The following is a 23,953-nucleotide window of genomic DNA, read 5'->3' as shown; positions in this document are numbered from 1 at the left end:
GGTTTTAGTACTAAACCCAAGGGATTATAAGCGCAAAGGAATAAAATTAAACCCACATCACTTTAGTCTATGAGGATTGTGACCTATGACTATACTTTAGATTAAAATAAGGATTTGTTTCCCTCCACCCTTAAAATGACCTTGCTCTAGTTTATGAGTCTACCTTTTATTAAATAACACAAAAGTATTTTTCTATCTTAGAAATCGATAGTCCAAGAAAAAATGTAAACAGAGGAGAGAGAAGGTAGATAAGCTAATCAATTTGATGAATCACAATGAGGCTAATCTTCTGAACGCTAAATCACAGTGAGAGAAGAAACTGTGCCAATTTAAATAGAAAATTTAGAAGTTAGTTCGTAAAAAATGGTAAGGAAATTAGCGATCATAAGGTACGTAAGTTTTTTGAAAATTGCATGGAAACAAACGATCAAAATCTATGCAAAAGTGGAAAAAAGAGATCGAGTGCACATAACTTCAAACAAAAAACAAAATGTTAAAACAATGCAATTGGAGGCCATTCAGCTACACAATTGACAGCGAAATAGTTGCAATATTTATCAGAAACTCAAGAAGCCCAATACTACTGAAGGAGTTGTTACAATACATGGTAAGTCACTTTTCAATAAATCTTTTATGTCTATTATAATATATTAAAGTTAATCTTTAAGTCTGCAATAATCATGTAAACTGAGGCAATTCCTTAGTGCACTAATACTCTAAACTGAGCGCATTAATTCGTGCAATAATAATAGCAAGGAAATTAAAAATGGAAATGCCTTCCCATGCACATAAACTCAAAACCGTCAAAATGTTAAAACCATGCAATTGGAACACATTTCACTACACAACTGACAGAAAAATAGTTGCAATTCAAGAAGCCCAATACTACTGAAGGAGTTGCTCCGAGATCCTTACAATATGATTCAACTAGAACAAACGTATGCCTTAAGTTCAAAGCCAGTCCAACATAGTATTAAAAGTTGATATCCAAACAAAAAAAGGCTACCACTAATAGTTTCTAAAAAAATTCTCTACTACAATAAAACCAAACACCATGGCACATAAATATATATACTGTTTTTTCACCAATTCCCTAGAATCATTCTACGGCCCACTAATTCTCACGGCTGACCTCCTCCGCTTGAGTAAATTCATTATTTATGTTGAAATTTTAACGTACTTCTTCAGGCGTTTTTGTTGGGAATAATGCTTAATTAGTTATGTAAATTGCTCACAAAGTAGTGAGCAGATTTTGTGTTGTCTGTAAAATTAAAGCAGCAGATTGTTAGGATGGTCAGTGCTGGAAGTTGCTGGAAATTCGCTGTAATGCCAGTACAAATATTTTAGTAATATTTTTACTATTTAAGAATGTAGTTTATAGTTGAATTTAATATATGAGATTTGCAACATTTCTTGGCTCACATAGTCACTGTGTTTTTTAACTGTTTTATCTTTTATATGTTTTTTTTCTTCATAGCACTGTTTTCTCATTTGGGTGGAAATAAGGCATTTCATATTCTACGTGTGGTATGAGAGCACGTTAATTTTTTTTGGTTTAAAGCTGTATTGTTGGAATTTCGCCAAAGTTAATCATGCTGAATTCTAACGAGATGCTAGTTCCAGAATTTGATGGTAACGATTATGATTATTGGTGCATTAAGATGCTAATCTTTTTGATTGGAAAAGATTTGTGGGAGATTGTTGAATCAGGATATGAAGAGCGAGCTGATTGGAATGCTCTTACAGCCAATGAAAGAACAACAAGGAAGAAGAATGCTCAAGCTTTGTTTCACATTCAGATAGCTCTTGATAAGAGCTTATTTCCAATAATATCTCGAGCAAAAACTGCCAAAGGTGCCTCGGAGACTCTACAAGAAGCTTACCAAGGTAGTGATCAAGTTAAGGTGGTCAAGCTTCAGACATTGAGGCGAGTGTTCGAGAATTTGAAGATGCAAGAAGCTGAAAGTATCAGTGACTATTGTGTGAGAGTCAAAGATGTGGTCAATAAAATGGCTACACTTGGAGAAGTTGTAAGTAATGAAGTTTTAATTAAAAAAGTATTGAGGTCTTTAACACATAGATGGAATCATGTTGCAATAATCATGGAAGAAAGTAAGGATTTAACAAAACTACAGTTTGATGAATTGGTTGGATCTTTGATGTCTCATGAAGAAAGATTAAAGGAAAGTTTTGAAGCTGTAGAGAAAGTTTTTTCCTCTAAATTACAAATTACAAAGAATGAAGATGTAAGTAGCAGCAATACCAAAAGCCATCAAGGTCAAGGCAAATGGCAAAGCCAAAATTATTCAAGAGGTAGAGGAAGAGGTGGCTCAATTGGAAGAGGTAGTTTCAGAGGAAGAAGTAGAGGTAGATTTGATAAGAGAAATGTTCAATGTTACCATTGTAACATGTATGGTCACTTTGAAAGAGAATGTAGATTGAAAGAAGGTAAAAATGCTAATCATGCTCATGAAAGTGGTGAGTATCCTCAAGATCACTTATTTTTATCTTATGACAAAGGTGAAAATACTAGTAGAGATGTTTGGTACCTAGATTCTGGATGCTCTAACCATATGACAGAGAATGAGAAGTTGTTTTGAGCAAAGGATGGAAGTTTCAAATCCAAGATCCAGCTTGGTGATGATAAATCATTGGAGGTTGCTGCCAAAGGAGCTATGGAGGTCCAAACAAAAGAAGGTATAAAGAGTATTCATGACATTTATTATACTCCACAATTGAAGCATAATTTGTTGAGTGTTGGACAGCTATGTGAGAAAAATTATAAAGTAGTCTTTGAAAATAAGACATGTACTATCTATGATAAGAATAAGGGAAATAGGGTGATCATTGTTGTGCCTATGACAAGAAATAGGATGTTTCCCTTGAGGTTTGATGAACATAACATCAATCTTGCTAATATGGCTTATGAGGATTCAAGTTGGTTATGGCATCTCAGGTATGGGCATTTAAATTTTCACAGTTTGAAGTTTCTAACCTCAAATGCATTAGTTTCTGGTTTGCCCAAGGTAGAAGAGCATAAGGAGGTTTGTCAAGGATGTGCTAAAGGAAAGCATGCAAGGGAAAGGTTTCCAAAGGGTAGTGCATGGAGGGCTTGTCACCCACTTGAGGTGGTTCATTTAGACATATGTGGTCCTATGCAGACTAAGAGTTTGGGTAAGTCATCATATTTCATCACTTTTATTGATGATTACTCACGAAATTGTTGGGTTTATTTTTTGACGGAAAAATGTGAAGCCCTGGATACATTCAAGAAGTTCAAAGCCCTTGTAGAAAATGAGAGAGGGTGCAAGATCAAATGTTTGCGGACTGACCGTGGAGGAGAATTCTGCTCAAAAGCTTTCGAGAGTTATTGTGATATGAATGGCATGAGGAGGCAACATACTACAGCATACACACCCCAGCAGAATGGCATAGCTGAAAGGAAAAATCGTACTGTGGTTGAAATGGCAAGATGCATGCTACAAAATAAGGGATTGAGCAACACTTATTGGTGAGATGCAGTTGCTACAGCAGTATACATCCTGAACCGTAGCCCCACCAGTGCACTGGAAAATATGACTCCTTATGAAGCTTGGATGCAAAGCGTGAGTTATGTATTTTTATTGGGTATAGTGAGACAAGCAAGGCTTATAAATTGTATAATCTTGTAAATAACAAGCTTATTGTCTCAAGGGATGTAATTTTTGATGAAGGGGGAGTTTATGGTCATCAAAAAGGCCATGTTGAGAAGACAAAATCTCTTTTAAATGATATAATTGTTGATAATGATAATGAGAAGCCAACTAATGTTTCTGTAATTAGTGGCTTAGCTCCACCAAGCAACCCTTCATCAATTTCTTCAACATCAAGTTCAAGTCCAACTTCTTCTCCAAGTTCTACAAGGAAGGTAAGAAGATTGAGTGATATTTATGAGTGGAGTGCAAATCAAGCACATGAAGAAAGCCCAATAGGTGAGATAGTCAATTTTGCTTTATTAGCTAAGGCTCAATTTGAACCATCATGTTTTGAAGATGCATGTACTAATGAGGTTTGGATGCAAGCCATGCAAGAAGAGATGGATTCCATTCAAAGGAATGACACTTGGAGTTGATAGAGCTTCCACATGACAAGGAAACGATTGGCACCAAATGGGTCTATAAGACTAAATTTAACAGTGATGGGAGTGTTGAAAGACACAAAGCAAGATTAGTTGCTAAAGGATTCACACACAAGTATGTAATTGATTATGAAGATACATTTGCACCAATAGCAAGACAGGAGACCATTAGAATGTTGATTTCATTAGCAGCTCATAAAACGTGGAGCATACATCATATGGATGTGAAAAGTGCCTTCTTGAATGGGTACTTAGAAGAGGAAGTATATGTGGAGCAGCCACAAGGTTTTGAAGTGGAAGGCAAGGAGAATAATGTCTACAAGTTGAAGAAGGCTTTGTATGGCCTTAAGCAAGCACCAAGAGAGTGGTATGCAAGGATTGATGGATACGTTTAGGAAAATGGCTTCGAGAGAAGTAAGAATGATCCTACCCTTTACTACAAACAAGAAGGTATTGATATTTTAATCATAAGTTTGTATGTTGATGATCTGTTGTCTATGGGTAGTAGTTCTAAGATGAGTGATAAATTCAAAGTTGCTATGATGAATGAATTTGAGATGAAAGATCTAGGCATCATGAAATATTTTCTAGGAATGGAGGTTTATCAAAGTAGGGATGAGATTTTCATTTGTGAGACAAAGTATGCAAAGGATATGCTAAATAAATTTGATATGCTTGATTTTCATCCATCCCCTACTCCAAGTGCTTATGGAGAGGTGTTATGTAGAGATGATGGTGCTGATTTAGTTGATGAGAAAACTTACACAAGTGTTGTGGGGAGGTTGATCTTTCTAACCCACACAAGGCATGATATTACATATTGAGTTTCACTTGTTTCAAGGTATATGACAAATCCAACTAAAATACATATGAAGGTAGCCAAGAGGATTTTAAGGTATGCCAAAGGCACTCTAAATTTTGGCATTCATTACTACTCTTCTGAAATGTCCAATCTTGTTGGATTTAGTGATTCACATTGGGGAGGTAGTCTTCATGACCGTAAATCCACATCTTGAAATTGTTTCTCTTTTGGTTCTCATTTGATTACATGGAGCTCAAAAAAACAAAGCATTGTTGCCCTCTCATCCACAACGGAATATGTTGCACTTACGTCAGGTACACAAGCTCTTTGGCTCACAAAAATTTTGGAAGAAATTGGAGAAAAACAAATTTAGTGTACAAGGATTTATTGTGATAATGTAAGTGCCATAAAGTTACCAAAGAATGGAGTTCATCATAGCACAACAAAGCATTTTGACCTGAAATATCACTTCATTAGAGATTTGGTGCAGAAGAAGGATATTGAATTGAAGCATATAAATAGTCAGCATCAACTAGAAGATATATTCACTAAAGCAGTTGCAAAAGATCAGTTTTTGGCATTACGAGATAAGATAGTAAATCCTCATTAATCATTAAGGGGGAGTGTTGGGAATAATGCTTAATTAGTTATGGAAATTGCTAAGAAAGTAGCCAGCAGTTTGTGTTTGTTAGGATGGTGAGTGCTGGAAGTTGCTGGAAATTCGATGTAATGACAATAGATTGATTGGAGAGTTGATTGACAAATATTTTAGTAATAGTTTTACTATTTAAGAATGCAATTTATAGTTGAATTTAATATATGAGATTTGAAGCATTTCTTGGCTCACACTGTTTTATATTTTATATTTTTTTTTCTTCATAGCACTGTGCATTTCATATTCTACAGTTTTAGCTTTTATCATGTAGGCAATTGTCTGACATGTAAGATCTAGCAGATCTTTTATGTTTAGGTAATTAGCAGCGTGCAAAAACACAAAAAGATTAATAAGCCAAAGTTTCGGTAAAATATACAAATGTATCTATACCCTGGACAAGCATATAAATGTGCACAACATTACTAAACAAAGCGGCCAAGCTATGTACAATAATTACATGGAATGAGACTAGAGGGAAATGGAGATAATTGAACCATCTTAGAATACACAGAAAAACAACTTTCAAAAAATGCATATACAATTTGCTTTTCAAAAATACACAAGAAGTACATTCTGAAAATTGCATGTACGTTCTCCCAAAATTTTGATGGCATAAAAATGAGAATCTTAAAACAGAACCTGGAAATTAAACTTAGAAATTACCTAAGAAAATAAAAAAACTATAGAATTGTAAATCTGAAAAATTAGTTCTAATAACCTCTGGAAAACCATAAAATATGAGAGAATCAGATTCTAAGCAAGTTGTGGCAATTGAGGAAAATTAATAAACACTCAAAGTAAGAAAATGAGAAAAACATTAGTTTTCCATACAACCAAAAACCTATGAAAAAAGACAATATGAATCCTCATATTTTATTTTTCAAGAATACACAGAAAAACAACTTCCAAAAATTGCATATACATTTTCCAAACCTTTTGATTACATAATAGCAAGAATCCTAACTGGAAATTAGGATTATGTAGAAGACAATGAAAACAAAATTTGTAGAATGACAAATGTGGCCAAAAAAACATCAATTAAATTAAAGGAAAACCATATAATTTGGGCACCCAAGAATATAATAAAATTAACCAATAAATTTGAAAAGCAGAAACTCCAAACTTTAAATACAATACAATTGAGAGTATGATATGGAAAACCTAACCAGATACCCAAAAAATTCATTAAAAATATGTCCTTCAACAATATGACTAAGTTCAAAGAAGAGCAATTGAATAAAAGAACTATATTTTTTTTTTTGTTTTGACTAAATCAGGGACCAAACTAAGTAAATAACAAAAATAAAGAAGCCCTAAATTGGATTATATAAAGACATTAAGAAAAAAAAAGCTAGTATAAAAAAAAACTTCAAAACCTTTTAATGCAATTGCTCAAAGAAACACCTCTTAAATATCTGTAGAATTAGATTGCAAGAGACTTTGAAAATTTTGATACACGTCTCAGATTGCATGCCCCAAATTTCATAAAAGTCTCAAATTACATGCCCCAAAATCTCCATTAAAAATAAACTCAACATTATTGAACAATTCTAAGATTTCAAAAAGCCTGAGATAGAATGCCTCAAACAGGCCAGCAGTCCACAAACCCTGCAAACTTTCCCAGAAAGCCCCAACCTCACTTCCACTAGAGCAAATCTAGAAGCTGAACATAGAGAAAACTGGAAACCCTAATTAAATGGGTTTCTTGAGAGATAACAAGTCACTGAAAGAGATACCGAGTCACTAAATCCTTAAGAAACCACAAAATCCTTAATAATTTTCGTACCAAATGAAGTTTTCCCATAGAGTAAAAATGCCTCGAAACCCTAATTAAATCAGGCTTTCAAAGAATACGAAACCATCAAATTCCTAGTTAAATAAGGGTTTGTGACAGAATACCAAGAGAAGTTCGCACAAAGTCGCCTCATCGACTTTAAAGAATTCTTCATCCCAATTCTTGATTTCGTCCTTGGAAAGGGTCGATCTCTCATCTACTGTCTTGTGAGCCTGGACATGGTACGTGCAGTATTCGGTGACCTTCGAGAGTATTTTACTAGAAACATTTGGCAACTGAATAGCATTGGCCGATCTGGATGATCTGAGATTCGAACGCCACAGCCTCAGTGACATCAAACAATTCATCATCTGAGCTCTTCAAAGTCACCTTCCTTCCCCTGGCCATGGTTCCCCAAATAATGGATGATCCGAATAAAAGATGATCTGAATAAAATGGAATGACTGAATTTCTCTGTGTATAAGAGAAGCGAACTCGAGAAGTATGAACGAACTTTTGGTCGAACAATATGAGATGAGCGATATGTGGTAAGGGCAATGAGTCCATATATTTATAGCCTGATTGCTTACCCAAATAACCATGGTATGGCCTTTACGCTGCTTTTTTAAATATCTTTTCTTAACTCCAATTAACATGAACCAAACCAGCTTTTTAGCGTTTTCTTATTTTATTGTTTTTTACCCGTTAATTGCTTTCGATTGTGCCTATTTTAGGGTCCAACTAGGTAGGTATTCCCCTATTGCATCCGAAATTATCCCTTTAAAAAAAAAAATTAAGAATGAAAATGAAAAACCTAACTTTATATTTATACTTTTAAACTTATGATAGACCTTGAGGTAGAATAAACTACTCCACTTAAGAAGTCCTTAAGTCACTGTTTAATAAACCATCCCTAAATTTAGCTGAACCTGTAGTTGGAAGTTTCAAAAGTCCAATGAACCCCCTTGAAGAATGGAAAGTGGGAGTTTCTTGGTTAAGTTCATAGCAAGGCAACTACAAGTTTCAAAAGTCCAATTAACCCTAAGAAGAAGGAATAACTTAATGGCAATAGCTATTTCAGGCAAGCAACTTATTCATTAATCTTTAGAATTGTTTGTGGTTTTCCTTTGAGGTTTTCATGAGAGAATTATTTATCTAGTTCATCTTAGATCCCATTTGGCCAAATTCAGGTCAAAGAACTCAATCCCATGGGTTCCCTTGGAGCGTGTACACTGTCCCTCTCAGTTTTGTAAAATTTATTATCTCAGGTGGACTTGGTATGACTTTCCTTGAAACTAATTGCTAGTGTTTCATTTTGGAGTGTGTGACTTAAAACAATCCTCAATTTTGAGTTTGAGATATGATTTTGCTAAGGTGAAAATATTACAATGGTTAAGATTTAAAGTGAGAACCTGCCTTGGGCTCATTGGTTACTCTACCAACTAACCTACATACCATTTGATGATAGACAATCCCAAGTTCACTAACTAATCAATATTTGAGCAACTCTCGCAAGTCACTTCAACCTTTCCAAAACTAGACCTTAGAATTCCTAGCTAAGGCCTTCTTCTAGAAAGCTTCATACTTCCTTCTAAATTTCACTGAACCCTTCATAATTCTTCATTGTAAATGACATACAACCTTTCATACTTGTCTTCTAAATGCTATTCCATCCAATATAAATTAATCTATAATCTATAGTAAATCTTAATTATTCCATTAAGTCTTCTGTTTACCATTATCTTAATAATATATATAAATTAAAAATACAAAATAAATATATCATTATAATATATCCTATTTATATACTCTAAGATATTAATATTATAATGATATATTCTATAATTTATATCCTTATTTATATATATATATATATAATCTTTTATATATATATTATATATAAATATATATACTCCTAAATATATATTATAATTGTATTAATATATATGAGCAATATGTATATATAAGTATCTTATAACCTAAGTATATATTGCTATAATAAGTCTGTCATATATATAAATGTGGTTCAAAAGGTTTCCAGTGGGGATGAGCCATACCTCAATCAATTGTTAAATATATTATAGTTGACAAAGTAAGGAATTTGTAATGAGGTGATCTGGAGTATTTTTTTGTGGGTCTAAAGGAATGCATCCAATTAAAGCATGGAAAAGGAAAACTAAAAAGGTAAAGGAATGCATCCAATTAAAGCATGGAAAAGGAAAACTAAAAAGGTAAGGGAGTTGTAGGTTTATTTCATTTCTAAATGAAACCATACTTTTGGTGGTCAAAAAGCTTCTTAGTACAAGGGTTGATCACTTAACTAATATGATCAAGAGATGCCACCTGAATTTCAATGGCCTATGAATCAAGTAATCCATGGATAGATTCTAAGTAACCTTTGAGGTATACTCACTTGCATGAATCGCCACTTCCATGAATCCCAAGAAGAAATTTTAACAGCTTGTAAAAAAAAGCCATTGGAGAATATTTTCCTAAAAATATCATTAACCCTCAAAATCATTCTACAATGACATTACTAATATTCATGAGTATATATATATATATATTACATGGCATCTACTATAAGGTTATTATAGGTATATATATATATATATATAAAATATAGTATAGTATACAAGATTATTATATATTATAGTATACCTAATCTATATATAGTAAAGTATATATATTAATATAGTATTAATATATATTAGCATTAATATAAATCTATGTATATTATTATTATATATATATATTAATTATTGTATAATTAGAATATAAGTGTCCCTAAATTAGCTAATGTATTACCCTAACTCAAGATCATTGGTTTCAGTGTTGAAAGACGACCTAACTCAATATCATTGTTTTTGATGTTGAAAGATGCACCCTAGCTACCTAACATTTATCAAGCCCAAATCTTTAATTTGGAGGTTGAAGATCGATTCAAGAGGCCAAATTACTTCGTTCTATTGTGCTTATTGGGTGGGCAAGATTATTAACTTACAAGGCCTGCTCATTAAGCTTGAGGTCACATTGTAGATCTATAAGGTTGAAATCATTTGTTGCTGAGATAGAGGGTTCAGCTAGTTGTCTTGCTAAGCCAAGGTTCATGAGTCTATTGTACTCACCCAATGAAACAAAGGAAGAGGTTGAACTTCACCACATTACTAGGGGTTGATTAAAGTTTAAAGTGATAATGGAAAGTTCACCATTATCCTCCCACCAGATTGGTTTTCTCCGAAAACTAGTGATGTACCACGACCAAACCCATCAAACTTCTAACAATGAATTCCTTTATGGAACAGGTTTCTCAATCTAATGAAGAGGAATTGAGAAGCCCCATAATTTTCCAGTGTCAAAATGCTTGACAAGCTATTTGTACTAGAGGAAGGGGTCATGTTCTCATGCTGGCAGGATGGCCACTAGTGGTTGGCATAATCAGGTTCGATTTCATTCCTTAGAACTTTTAATTTCCATCGTACTAAACATGGAAAAAAATTGTATTTAAAGACCCTTCAAGGGCAATACAAAAAACCCTATTCAAAACCCAAATTGTATTTAAAGACCTTTCAAGGGCAATACAGAAAACCCTATTCAAAACCCGAGAGCTTCTTGACTCTCTCTGCCTTCAAAAATAAAAATTTCCACATGTATTTCCAACAATAGAATAAGAATAAAGCATGTGAGAAGTCTGCAAAAGTAATTTCGAATGACTATGTCTTAAATCTTCGAAATAAGTTGCAGAATAGAATTAAACACTTTATAGCATCACATAATGTGAGATCAGTTGGTACACCATGTGTGGCCTGAACTAGAACCAATGTTTAAAAATCACAAATCAATTCACAACTAGACAACAATTCCAGATACAAGATCATGTACAACCCATGAAAGGAGCTGCATGCACTCCCCCTTAGATGACTTGGGGTTCATACTGAAGGTGAGGCTCCAATTGAAAGTGTGAGTCCTCCTCAAGAACCCACATATATACCATATCTATATCCGTCAACCATAATTTCGTGGACCCATGTGTATGCAACTACTATCCTTGTCACATATATACATATGATTAAATCCTCATAAAATAAAAATAAAATATACCCATATTCTCTAAACAACCATAATTTCGTGGACCGATGTGTATGCAACTACTATCCTTATATATATATGATTAAATCCTCGTAAAAAGAAAAATAAAATATACCCATATACTCTAAACAACAAAAAGAGGTCGACCATTTATTATCTGATTTATTACCTTGTCAAAAGTCCAAGCAACCACCAATCACTCAAGTAATTCATGCAAGTCAATCTGACCCAACAAGTGCCAAGACACATGAAAAAATGGTAGAGTAAGTGCATAATACATAATCAACAACCATATACTCGATGTGATCTAGGACATCCTTTTAAATGCTCACAACATCATTTTTCACGTACTGCTTCATTAAACATTTATTATCTGATTTTTAAACATTTATTATCTGATTTATTACCTTGTCGAAAGTCCAAGCAACCACCAATCACTCAAGTAATTCATGCAAGTCAATCTGACCCAACAAGTGCCAAGACACATGAAAAAATGGTAGAGTAAGTGCATAATACATAAGCAACAACCATATACTCGATGTGATCTAGGACCTCCCTTTAAATGCTCACAACATCATTTTTCACGTACTGCTTCATTAAATTTAATAGCACCGGCACCCTAGCCTTCCCTTGATCAGAACGTTCGAAATCGTGATCTCTCAACTCCGGTTTTATAATCCACAACCCTTATGGGATCATTGAAGATTTTCCCCACAACTTGCGAAGTAATAAACCCACAACGCCGTGGGTGGCTATGGAGAAGATGGAAACGCGAGAAAAATCCAGTGTCACTTTCAGAAACCACATGCATATATGGTATCATAAGAACAATACCACCTTGTTTGAAGCATGGCATTACAATTGTTTTGAAAACTTGTTTTAAAAACAAAAGGTACTTTTTACTTGTATATAAATCATGTTGGCTTGTTGTTAATAATAGAACTTAGAATTATTAAGTAAATTTTTCAATAATGTAAAGTGAAATTATAGTCACATAATGGTATGGTATGATAGTTGAAGTTACAAGTAAATAATCTATATTTTAGTTGACAAATTTAAATTATCTAGTCTTGATTTAGTAATATATTTCTTTAATTAATATTATATTTAATTAAATATCTAAGTGATTGATAAAGATGATTTTTGAAAATGTTGATATAAAACATTATTAAGTATAATATTTAGATGGTATAATAAACTAAAAAAATGGATATAATTTTATATAATTTGAAATTAAATGGTAGTTTTCATTTAGTTGTAACAAAAGTGGTTATTATATTATTATACTATTACTAATATATGTATATTAGGTTAGTTTAAGATAGATTAAGAGAATGAAATTTATATTTTGCTTGTTAATCAAAATTTTCTAGAAATACATATGTGGTATGGTAAAAAGGTATGGCTAGGTTGGTACCATATTGATGTGAATAATTAAAAATATATATAAGATGAATTAATGGTGATTATTCAAAATGTGAATAGCTATTTAGGTCAATCTCACTTGAGGACATTACCAAAAATTCAAAACTCTATATATGATATGAAGTGAAGGGAGGAAGCAAATGAACTTAAAATCAAAGTAACATATTAACCTCATTTTCTTGATCATCATTGAAGAGTACGTGATAAACATCAAAATGTCTCATATATGTTAGATAATATATATTTAGGGGTTTCAATATGTATAAGAAGAAGAAGTCATTGGATATGACCTACTCTAAAATCATGTACACTCATTACATTATTAGTGCTACATATATATCATATATATATATTAATATATTTCAAGTTTTAATATTAACTAATAAGTACTAAGGTATACATTATAATATATCCATAATTTATATATATATATATATATATATATATATATATATATATATCACATCAAATAAGTATAACAGTTACTGAATGGTTAGATGTTCTGGTAATTGGAGATGGGAGTGTTACACATGTGTTGATAGTTAGAAAATAACATGGATTTGTTATGATTCACAATGAGAATCATGATGGATCTTGTGGTACTACTAGATTTTCTAACCATTAGAAGACATGGAGAATGGAGTTAACACCTTGCATGAGTTTAAATTTGTTTTCTTGTGGGCTATGAGCCTAGGTAAAGATCATGGTGAGATGAAATAGATTAGTCTAGAATATGGTGTGATACCTTAGTTAGAAAAAAAAATGGTTATTACATATTTCATAATATAGTAATTGTTTAGGTTGATGGCAAAAGATTTGAGTACAAAAACTCTAGAATAGAGAAACATATATGCAGCATTAGATAACTAATATAAATATACCTTATATTATATATTATTAGGACTAATTGTATATATTAGATGTATATACATTATGATTATAGGATATACATATATAATAGTAAGATATATATATATATATATATATATATATATATATATAGCTATTACAACAATTATATATATAATATATTATAACTAATTATGTATTGATATATAGTATTATTAGTGTTTAATATATATATATATATATATAGATAGATAGATATAATACAATATAATACTATCATTAATTAATAATGATAGTCTTATAATAGATTAATGGAGACATATTTCTATTACTGAACTAATTACGAGAATTTGTGTTAGAATTTAACATTTATTTTGTAATTTTAATTTCAAAATTAGTAATAGTTCTAATTTTTATATTTTAATTTGTGAATTACTATACACACACATGCACACAGATATATATATATATATATATATATATATATATATATATATATATATATATATATATATATATATATATATTTAATGAATATAAAAATTTGTTAGGAGGCTTGTTGTCCTAGCTTACTGCCCCTGAAAATTTGAAGTGCGCCTTAGTCGTCTCAAAAACTAGTGCCAATACCCATGTTATCACCAAAAAAATGATCATCTAGCCTAATTTAATAGATGGATTCAAGCACATTTTTTAGAGATGGATAGAAATTACTTAATAAACCACATTTTTTATGTAATTTATAGTCAATCCCATGAAGAATAATTAAATAAATCATTATGTAATGTATTCTCTTCTAAGAATAATTAATTTTACCATTGTTTTATCAATTTGTGATTACACTATCGGGACTCCACAGGCCCGCCTTTTGCACAAAAAACCTGCTCCCTTTGTTATATTGAGAATTTTGAAAAACACAGGAAAACAAAGAAAATCTTGCCCCGATCACTTAGGCCAGACCTCAAATTTTATATATCAGGGCTTATAAATATCGTTAGGTCTGGCATGTCACATATCGCAATGTGCACAAGCCTTGTGCTCTGTCGATTGCGGTATGCGACGGGGCTTCGAGCCCGAAAATATATATACCATATTTGATAGGCTCGGCGAGTTTGCCATATAGCCACACACATTGTGTGTAAGGCCTAAGCTTTGCTCATATCCGATATGCGATATAGCCCTAGACTCAAAAACATATGTATATACATTAAGACCACCGGCGGGACTGCAACAATAGGCTTGCCTTTGAAAACCAAGACTTCAATGCTTTTCGAAAAACAAAGGAATATATGGGGAAAACCATGTTTGGCGATAAGGCTTGACTTGAAATGTTATACGCTCCACTTCATAATAATTGACAGGTCCGGGGTATAAAAATATGCCTTATATGTAGGCCCCGGGCCTTGGTGATTGCGATATGTGATTGGGAGGGTAGAATCGATAGAATATATATCGCGGTTAATATGGCTATCAGGTTCGGAAGACATACATGCCCCTTATATATATGGTTTTGGGCATGGCCGATAACGATTTGTGATGGGCCTCGATAGACAAAATATACGCATTTGGGTTAATAAAACCTGTCGGGTCCAGAAGCCATAAATGCATTGTGTTGATTGCGATAGGCTCGAAAAGGGTTTATGTGTGTTTTGCAAAGAATTTCCGTTGTAATGAATTATGATGGGAAAAAGAAGTAGTAGAGGGTTTTGTGAGTTACATAAATCTTGACGAGCATAGGAATGAAGGTCTTAAATGAGGTTGTATGCGAGGGATTTATTAAGGGGCTTAGACCATTTGTGAAAACATTTCGGGGACCCAATCAAAATTGTTGCCAAGGCAAGTTTTGATAGGGTGGTGGTTGTGGCCACAAAAAATGACGAACCGCTGGGCGAACGAGTTATCTCTATTTCCGAATAATCCTGAGATCAATAAAACATCATGGTGTTAAGATAAAATTGAAATGCAAACTATAAAGATGGACAAGCATGGGTTCCACTTCAGCATCAATTGCTTCTGGTGGGATAGAGACAAATAGAATCTACTTACTAATAGGATTTTTACAGGAATTCTCGAATGAGAGTGTTATGGGAATTATTAACCCTCCTTTACCTATTTCCTACTTTCAAAAATCCTTTTGCGGCCATCACTAGTTTATCAATACCTGTTTAGGTGTGTACCTCAGCTCTTTATTGTTCATCAAACTTGATGTAGATATGTTTATCTAGACTTTATATGAGAATTTCAATGCTATATTTTCATATGATTGAATGGGGCACAATCATGGATCATGCCATATTTTTTAAACTATTTAAGCAAGGTTGGGCTTGTTGTATTAACTGGTACTCTGAGCCCAACAACAGTCCTTACTCTAACTGGCTTTCCAAACAACCTGTCCTTCAAGATTGTCACAAGGACTTGACATTTGATTTTCTTTAAATAAGTCCTTCCAGTTTGAGGCACAAGGAATAGAGAACAATTGGATTTTCCACAAAGTATATGATAGTGAGCTTAGCCCATTAAGGGAGGTTAACTTGTATATAACGAGTATTGGACAATTTAGTGTGGTGTATGGGACCACTAGAGAATGAATGTAAACCTTTTAGGCAAGTCTAGGCTAGGTATGAGTGGGATTACTTAAGATGGAGCATTCCTCCATGCCAGTACAATTGTAGTTACACATTTTTTGTTTTATAAAGATGCCCCTACATGCTTCATATGTCGAAGTTATCAACAGATTTCACATAGTTCCCAATAGATGCCAATGAGGGGTTTGGTTTGAATTCCACAACTGATTTTAAAGTGCTAATGGGATGATAGAAAGTTGCTTGATTTGCAAGGTAATGATGGGTTTAGAAACAATAGAATCATGAGCAGGTTAATGAGGGAGGGAAAAGATGAATGTGGTGAATGAGGGAAAATTTGAAAGGTAGAACGAGACTCGAGGACCAAAGTCAGCTCGCTGAAAGGACTATGATTCAAAACAGTAAGAAAATAGTCCTTGCAGAAAACGAAAGGAAAAGATAGAAATACAACTAAGCTAAAAGAAAAATGAAATGAACTCTAACCTACTCAGGAGGTAACCACCATGTGGTGGCTACCAGAAATATCTATTTAGATGTTGGCCATTAACAAGGAGCCTTTCAATCTCTCCCATAATGTTTTCAACCTGTAAGTCCATTGACCAATTTTTTCAACAACATGGAATGGGCACAACCATAGGTGTTGGAATTTTGTGTGTTTACCCTTTGGCTCACTCATCTTGTCCCATTTGAGGACTAGCTACCCTACTTGGAAATCTTTATCTCTTGCTAGATGATGATCAATTACAATCATTTGGTGATTTTTGCATTTAATTCTGGCTCTATATCTTAATTCCTCCAACCTCATTAGTTAGTTGATCCTTTCTTGAGGTAAGGCTGAAGGTGTTCCTCTTGAAGGTTGAGAGAGTTGTAAGGAGGGAAGGGTAATGTTTAGAGGCAATATGGCTTCCTATCCATAGATGAGGAAGTATGGGGAGTTTCCTAAGGCCACTTTAGGGGTGACCCTATTGGCCCAAAGGCAATTAATTAGGGCATTGTGCGAGTTCCTCTAGTTGTCAGCGACTAACTTGCGGATTATGCACATAAATTTTTTATTTGAAGGCTCTGCAACTCCGTTTCCCTGGGTGTAATAGTTTGTTGCATAATTTATGTGGATTGATTTATCAATAGCAAACTCAGTCTGTTTCGGAGATTAAAAGTAAGAAGCATTATCAAATATGAAGGCATCAAGGATGCCATACCTGTTGATAATGAATTTCTCAACGAAAGATATTACCTCATACCCATTCACCTTCTGAAGTGGGACAACTTCGGTTCATATGGTGAAGTAATGACTGACTATGAGTATATAATTAAGTTGCTATGAAGAGTTTTGAGTGATCTCGGCTATAATGTCTAGGGCCCACTACTTGAACAGTTGATAAATCATAATAGGCCTGAGGAAAACAACAGGTTTTCTTTCTCGTCTTGCAATGGTTTGGGAGACCTTGCATTTACGAGCATAATAATGCGAGTCTCTGAACACTATGGGCCAATAATATCCGTTGTTAATATTTTGTGAACAGTGGTCTCTCTGCCATAGTGACCGCCTGCTGGGCCGTAGTGCATTTCTTTAAATACATGGTTGGCATCATCCTTCTCCAAACACCTCACCCAGATTCCATCATTATTTTTTTGTGTAAGACGCTGTTGGCCAGATGATACAGATTGGATTTCAATGTGAGTGCTATCCTCTACGATGCATCCATGTGTTTAGGACACAATCCCCACACTAGATATAAGTGTATGTCATAGTACCACGACTAAGGGTCCAAAAAGACTTCTAATGCTTCTCGCTCATACATTAGCCCTTTGTTTCTCCATAAGGGATCATCCTTGAGTTCCATTTGTGCATATTGCATGCCCAACATTCCTTATTCTTCGGATGCCCCTTTTTTGTCTGCCAAGGCTTATGCTGCTAGCCTGCAAAGTCTTTGCCTTTGAACTATCTGTGCCGACTTTATCTCCAGGTCGAACTCTTGAAGGTTGGTTATCCAGTTTCCTCTTCATTCACCCATTTCTTTCTACATGAAGAAGGCTCTTACAATAGAATGGGGAATGATGACTTTGGTCTTGGGCTTTAGTAAATAAGGGCGGAAATGTTTTACGGCCTTGAAAACTACATAGCCCTATTTCTCGACGTTTGGGTAGTTGAGTTCTGCTCCTTGGAGATTTGAGCTAATCTAGGAAATGGGGACTTCATTGACATCATCATTTTTTTTGAGTGAGAATTGTGGCATATGAAATGTCGAATGCAACGGTGTATAAGAAGAATTCTTTGCCAAAATCAGGGTTGACCAACGCATGAACTTCAACGATGGCTTCCTTGATTTGCTGAAATGCTTCCTTGGCTTCATTGCTCCATTCATACATAACTTCTTTCTTCATCATCATGTGCAAGAGGCATACTATTTCTGCAAAGCCTCTCACAAATTTTCTAATGAAATTAATAGTACCAAAGAAATATTGCATGGATTTTTTATTGGCAGGGGGTTGTATTCTATTGATGGTTTGTATTCTTGTAGGATCAATAAAAATCCCTTCTTTAGAGAGGATATGACCCAATAGTTTCCCCTCTATGACTGCAAAGATGCTCTTCTTGGGATTCAAAGAAATTCCATACCCTTAGCATATTTCAAAAATCTGTCCTAGGTGATAAATATGATCCCTTCTTTGATATGAACACATAGTGATTTCATCCATGTAAACTGCTACTGATCTATTCATCAACCCTCAAAAAGATATGTCCATAGCTCTCCGGAATGTGGCGCGAGTGTTAATGAGCCCAAAAGGCATTTTACGATAGGCATAGGTGCCCCATTTGGTGTTGAAGGTTGTCTTAAGCTGATGCCCATGAGATACCAATACTTGATTATATCCTGAGAACCCATCTAATAAGGACAACATTTTAGACTCAGAAACACACTGAAGGATGTGTTCCATAAAAGGGATAGGATAGTTATACTTTTCACATTCTTTGTTTAGGTTTCTGAAATCAATACACAACATGATGTCTCCACTTTTCTTTCTCACTGTCATGAGATTGGCTACCTAGTGGGTGTGTCTAACCAGGAAGATGATTTTACCATCGAGCATATTGTTCAGTTCTTTCTTCACCAATGGTTCTAGGTTTGGATGTATCTTACGCAACCTTTGTTGTTAGGTCCTGGCCACCTTTTCCAAATGGATCACATGCTGCATAACACTAGTATCAAAGGTCTTTATCTCTTCATATGTCCACGCAAAGATGTCCTTATAGTTTTTAAATATCTTGACGAATGCAGCCTTTTCTTGTGGAGAGCACCCAAGGCCCAGATTGACATTTTTTGGGTCTTCTTTGGTCCCAAGGTTGACCATTTCATACTTCATGGACAACCTATGAATTTTGCATTTAGTCAGTTTCTTGAATTTATCATGCAAGTCATACAAGTGATCCATCTTAACAACTGATTTTGGAACCACATTGCGTTGATCCCTTTCCTTATCTTCCCTCTCTTTCATAAGCTTGTCATGCTCCTTTTGTCAATGAATACATTCTTGAATGTCCTCTCATTGTGAAAGAATTCAAGGATTTTCTCATCATCTTCGAACACCTACCAATTTGAGATGTTATCAGGAACGAATGGTCTGAAAATAAATTCGACATAAAAATTAATTTTCTTTAATATCAAATCAAGAAAATGTTTAGCAACCATATTAGCCATCAAATCAACATCTTTGTTTTTCCCTCAAGATATGTATGTGATATTAAAAGAATCAAAAATCTCAATTAAGTCTCATACCTCATGCTGGTACCTTAGGAGTTGTGGGGAATTGCAATGTATCCTTTTCCTTACGTGATCTACAATTATCTGTGAGTCACCAAAAACTTTAAGATTTTTCACATTCATGTCAATGGCTTCCTTGAGGCCTTGGAGCAGGCCTTCATGTTCTTTTGTGTTGTTGGTGCATGCAAACTCCAACCAGCTGGCCATCAAATGTTGGTTCCCTTGTGGGTCAAGGAGAATACTTCCAACACGTGCACCCTCAAAGTAGTCAGAACCATCAAAATAGAATGTCTATAATATAGCATCTAATGTTACATCAATTGAACTATTATATAAGAAATTTTTCCTATCATCTACTATAATACAGGATAGTTCAACAGTTGGATTATGAGAGGGAATTTCCAACTGTGTGTATGTCAAACTTTCTTCAACTCTTTCTACATGAAATTCTCCAAAACAAGTTTCTATAGCATAAACATTGAAACCATAGTTCCCAAGGATGGAGTTGGTAAACGTTACAGTTTCATTGGGACCATTTAGTTCTGTTACCAGATACTTCATGTATCTTTCATGGTCAACTCTTATCATATCACCTTTTCCATTCTGAGGCAGCAAGAGGTGGGACCAAACAGTTGAGATGTATCCATTTAGTTTTGCTCACCAATCCCTACTAAGCAACATTCCATAGTCTTCGGGTATATCGACTACCACTATATCAATAACTTCTGTGTATTTTGGTTTAGCACCCATCTGAATAAACACATCTTTCAATTCTCCAATTACTTTCACATTTGTCCTGTCCAATTGCATAATTCAGGTCCTAGTTTTCTTAGGTATTACATGTAGTCTTTTAGCGATATCATAAGGCATCATAGTGGATAAGGCACGAAAATATACCAAGAAATTGTGCACATTCATGTTGAAGATTTCAGAAGTGATAAGGAAAGGTGGGGTCATGGAACCTGACTTCCTCCCTATCATAGCTGCATTGACATATTGGGGTTTTTGATTCATTTTGGATAGAGTAGCTTCCATAACTAATGCCATTTGGGCTGCAACAGAGGTGTTGACAGGTCTAAAAATTGACTTCTTGGTTGGTTTCTTGGGATGGTGGGAGCATTGGAGTTTCTCTCATTCATAGCTTCCAAGAGAAAATTTCTGCTACGTTAAGTTTGGCAAATCAAAATATGTGATAATAGACCTATATTTCCTAAGATCATCCAGAATATTGTAATCAATGTTATAAACATGATAGGGTAGATTAAACATACATGTTTTTCCATTCTTAGGTGGGAGTTTACCACCTTGAGCAGCCTTCTCCTTTGCTACATGGTTTGCAACAGGGGTATTCTTGGATTGACCACCAGGTCTACTCCTCTATATAGGAACTTTGGGAGCAGGTGCTTTCATAGGGTGGATATCTTTCTTGGTCTGATCTACAGGCTTCATCACACCTACAAGTGGCCCTTTTCTTCATATTTGGATTTCATTAGTGTGGAATTATACAATACTATCTCCTTGGTCACCATGGTTCTCATTCATATAGAAGTCCCATAGTATGTTGATTTGTGATACTTCCTCCAAGGGCTCTTCTACTTGGTATTCTTCCTCATCTTCCTATTTTGGCTTTAGCTCCACTCTAGGTTCTTCTTGGTTGATGAGTGATCCGATAAGAGCCAACTCTTCTGTGTTTAAATTCCCTTCATTGGATGGAGCAGGCAATGCAAGTTGACCACGCCCACCTTCTATTTTCTTACGATAGAAAGGCTTGAAGGGCTTTCTATTGTTATAGTCTCCTCCACTACCACGAGTACTCTCTCCATGATTCCTTTTCATATCGATGACTATGTTTTTTTAGTTTCTTAGTGATCTGATGCAAACCTTCCACATCCATAGTGTCCTTGCCTTTGGTCTCAGTCCCATTGTTATCACTCTCATTATTTTTCTTGGATGCTTGAGAGGCTTTCTTTTCTCTAGTTATATGGCAGCATGCTGTGAGACTCAGAATTTCATTATCGACTTTTACTGCTTCTTCGATGGCACCTTGTAAGTTTTGTGCGTTAACCCTTTTGACCCACATCGCAATAGGGATAGGGAGAGCAGTGACATAGAATTCCATGAGCACCTCTTCTCTAGGTTTGACGATGGCCACGATTTTTTTGAATAAGGTGTTGAACCCGATATTAAAGTCCTTAACCTTTTCTTTGGTTTCAGTTTTCAATTAGGATAGTTGAAGGACTAAGGTAGCAAGGGTTTTTTCATCGCCATACTTGTCTAAAAAGGCCTGTTGAAAGGCAGCCCATGAGGTGATCGATCCGGTTCTCAAGCTAAAGTACCATGTGGAAGCTGCACAAGTGAGGGTGAAAGGGAATATGAGACAAACTATATCTTGATCAGCTACCCCGAGGATGCACATGGCCAGGAAGAACGAATTGATATGGTTTTCAGCACTGTCTCCCCGCTCAGGGTCAAATTTAGGCACTACCTTTTCTGCATTCTTGGGTAGGGTATGGTGCTATCCATGTCTCGCCACGGCATCCTGAGTGAGCCAGGGAGGTAGCGCTCGCAGAGGAGGTGGTGGATGTTGATTTCCACCTAGAAGAGGGGGAAGTAAAGGTTGATTCCCACTTGGAGGAGGAATGTTAGCCATGTTATGGTTATGGAGATTCTCGGTGAGGGGATCTCTTCATTAGGATGTTCCAAATCAGGCGAGGGATTGCCTTCACACGAGTGATCCTCAGGGATTTCCTCCCAAGGAGAGTTGGTACTCTATAAATAATCAAGTGCAATATATTTAAGAGAAGTGGCTACAGAGGTTTCCTCGTTTATGTGATATACCCTTGGCTTTCTTTTTTCTATCAGAGGTAATGACTAAAAGATAGGGAGTTGTCATAGGGAACAAGCGTAAGCCCAAGTGAATCTTCTGATTCGTTATTCCTGAGTGGCAGGATACCCCCACAGTGTATCTTCCTCAAAATGAGGCTTTTCTGAAAGAGAGGGAGGGTCTTTTCGACCTTCACAATCCATGTATTAATCTTCTTGAATCAAGGTGTGGCACTTATGGATGAAACGTTGAAAAGTCGTGGAAGGCGGTTCAGGCCCTCCTTCTAGCACTAATTTGTTGACATAGTGAATTTTTGCTATGTCAACAAGGGGAACTAACCCAATCGCAAGCCCCAATTAGGCCTGCTTTTGTTTGGAATGGCTAGTTCCAATGGGTTTTAAGAGACCTCGTGAACTGTAATAGGTGTTGAAGGATTCCTTCTAAGAAGAAGACTTCAATTAAATCAACAAAATAAAACACCTAACCGCTATGTATTAAATCCTATCTACACTTCTTCTAACTACTCTCGTCTATATCCTAACTATCCTAATCTATCTTGCAGGAGCATAACAAAAGAGATTAAACAACATGAAGAAATTCAAACTCCAAAAGAATGAATTACTGAGTCATAGATGAACAAGGTTATATTAGAGCTTGATTCCAATCAGATTACTCATACACGAATACACATTCCTTTTGATACAAATAAACTAGCAACTCGTGTTTAATACGGTTTTGAATCAAAGATCACTCATAACTTAACCATGAGATTGAATCGTATCCAAATAAAAAAGACTAACCATGAACAGTATGCCATCAATATGCACAAACACAAATCACATTTACACTTATGTGAGCGGCAACATCCTGCTTCAAAACACATAAATGTAGAGGAAAAATAATCAAAAACTACAGGCTCCTTCTTCGACCACAATAGTCTTCCTTATTCACAATAAGGCCAAATAGTTATTATCCAAACAAAAAGCCCCTTTTTCTCTTTGGAGGTAATATTTATGCAAAAGTCCTGGACTCTAGGTGTTCCCTACCTCTTCATCTTCCCCACGTTTTCGATATA

General features: G+C 34.9%; 1 pseudogene; it reads right to left on the bottom strand.

Moving 5' to 3' along the window:
- Nucleotides 1-1,008: 1,008 nt before the first annotated feature.
- On the bottom strand, nucleotides 1,009-7,756 carry LOC149145789 (SKP1-like protein 1A pseudogene; annotated as a pseudogene).
- Nucleotides 7,757-23,953: the final 16,197 nt, after the last annotated feature.

This window comes from Pinus tabuliformis, chromosome X, assembly GCF_031772625.1.
Source record: "Pinus tabuliformis cultivar Carrire ecotype Pingquan chromosome X, CPIR1, whole genome shotgun sequence".
Taxonomy (NCBI): domain Eukaryota; kingdom Viridiplantae; phylum Streptophyta; class Pinopsida; order Pinales; family Pinaceae; genus Pinus; species Pinus tabuliformis.
The sequence above is the reverse complement of the archived record's forward strand: the minus strand, read 5'-3'. Positions and strand labels throughout refer to the sequence as shown.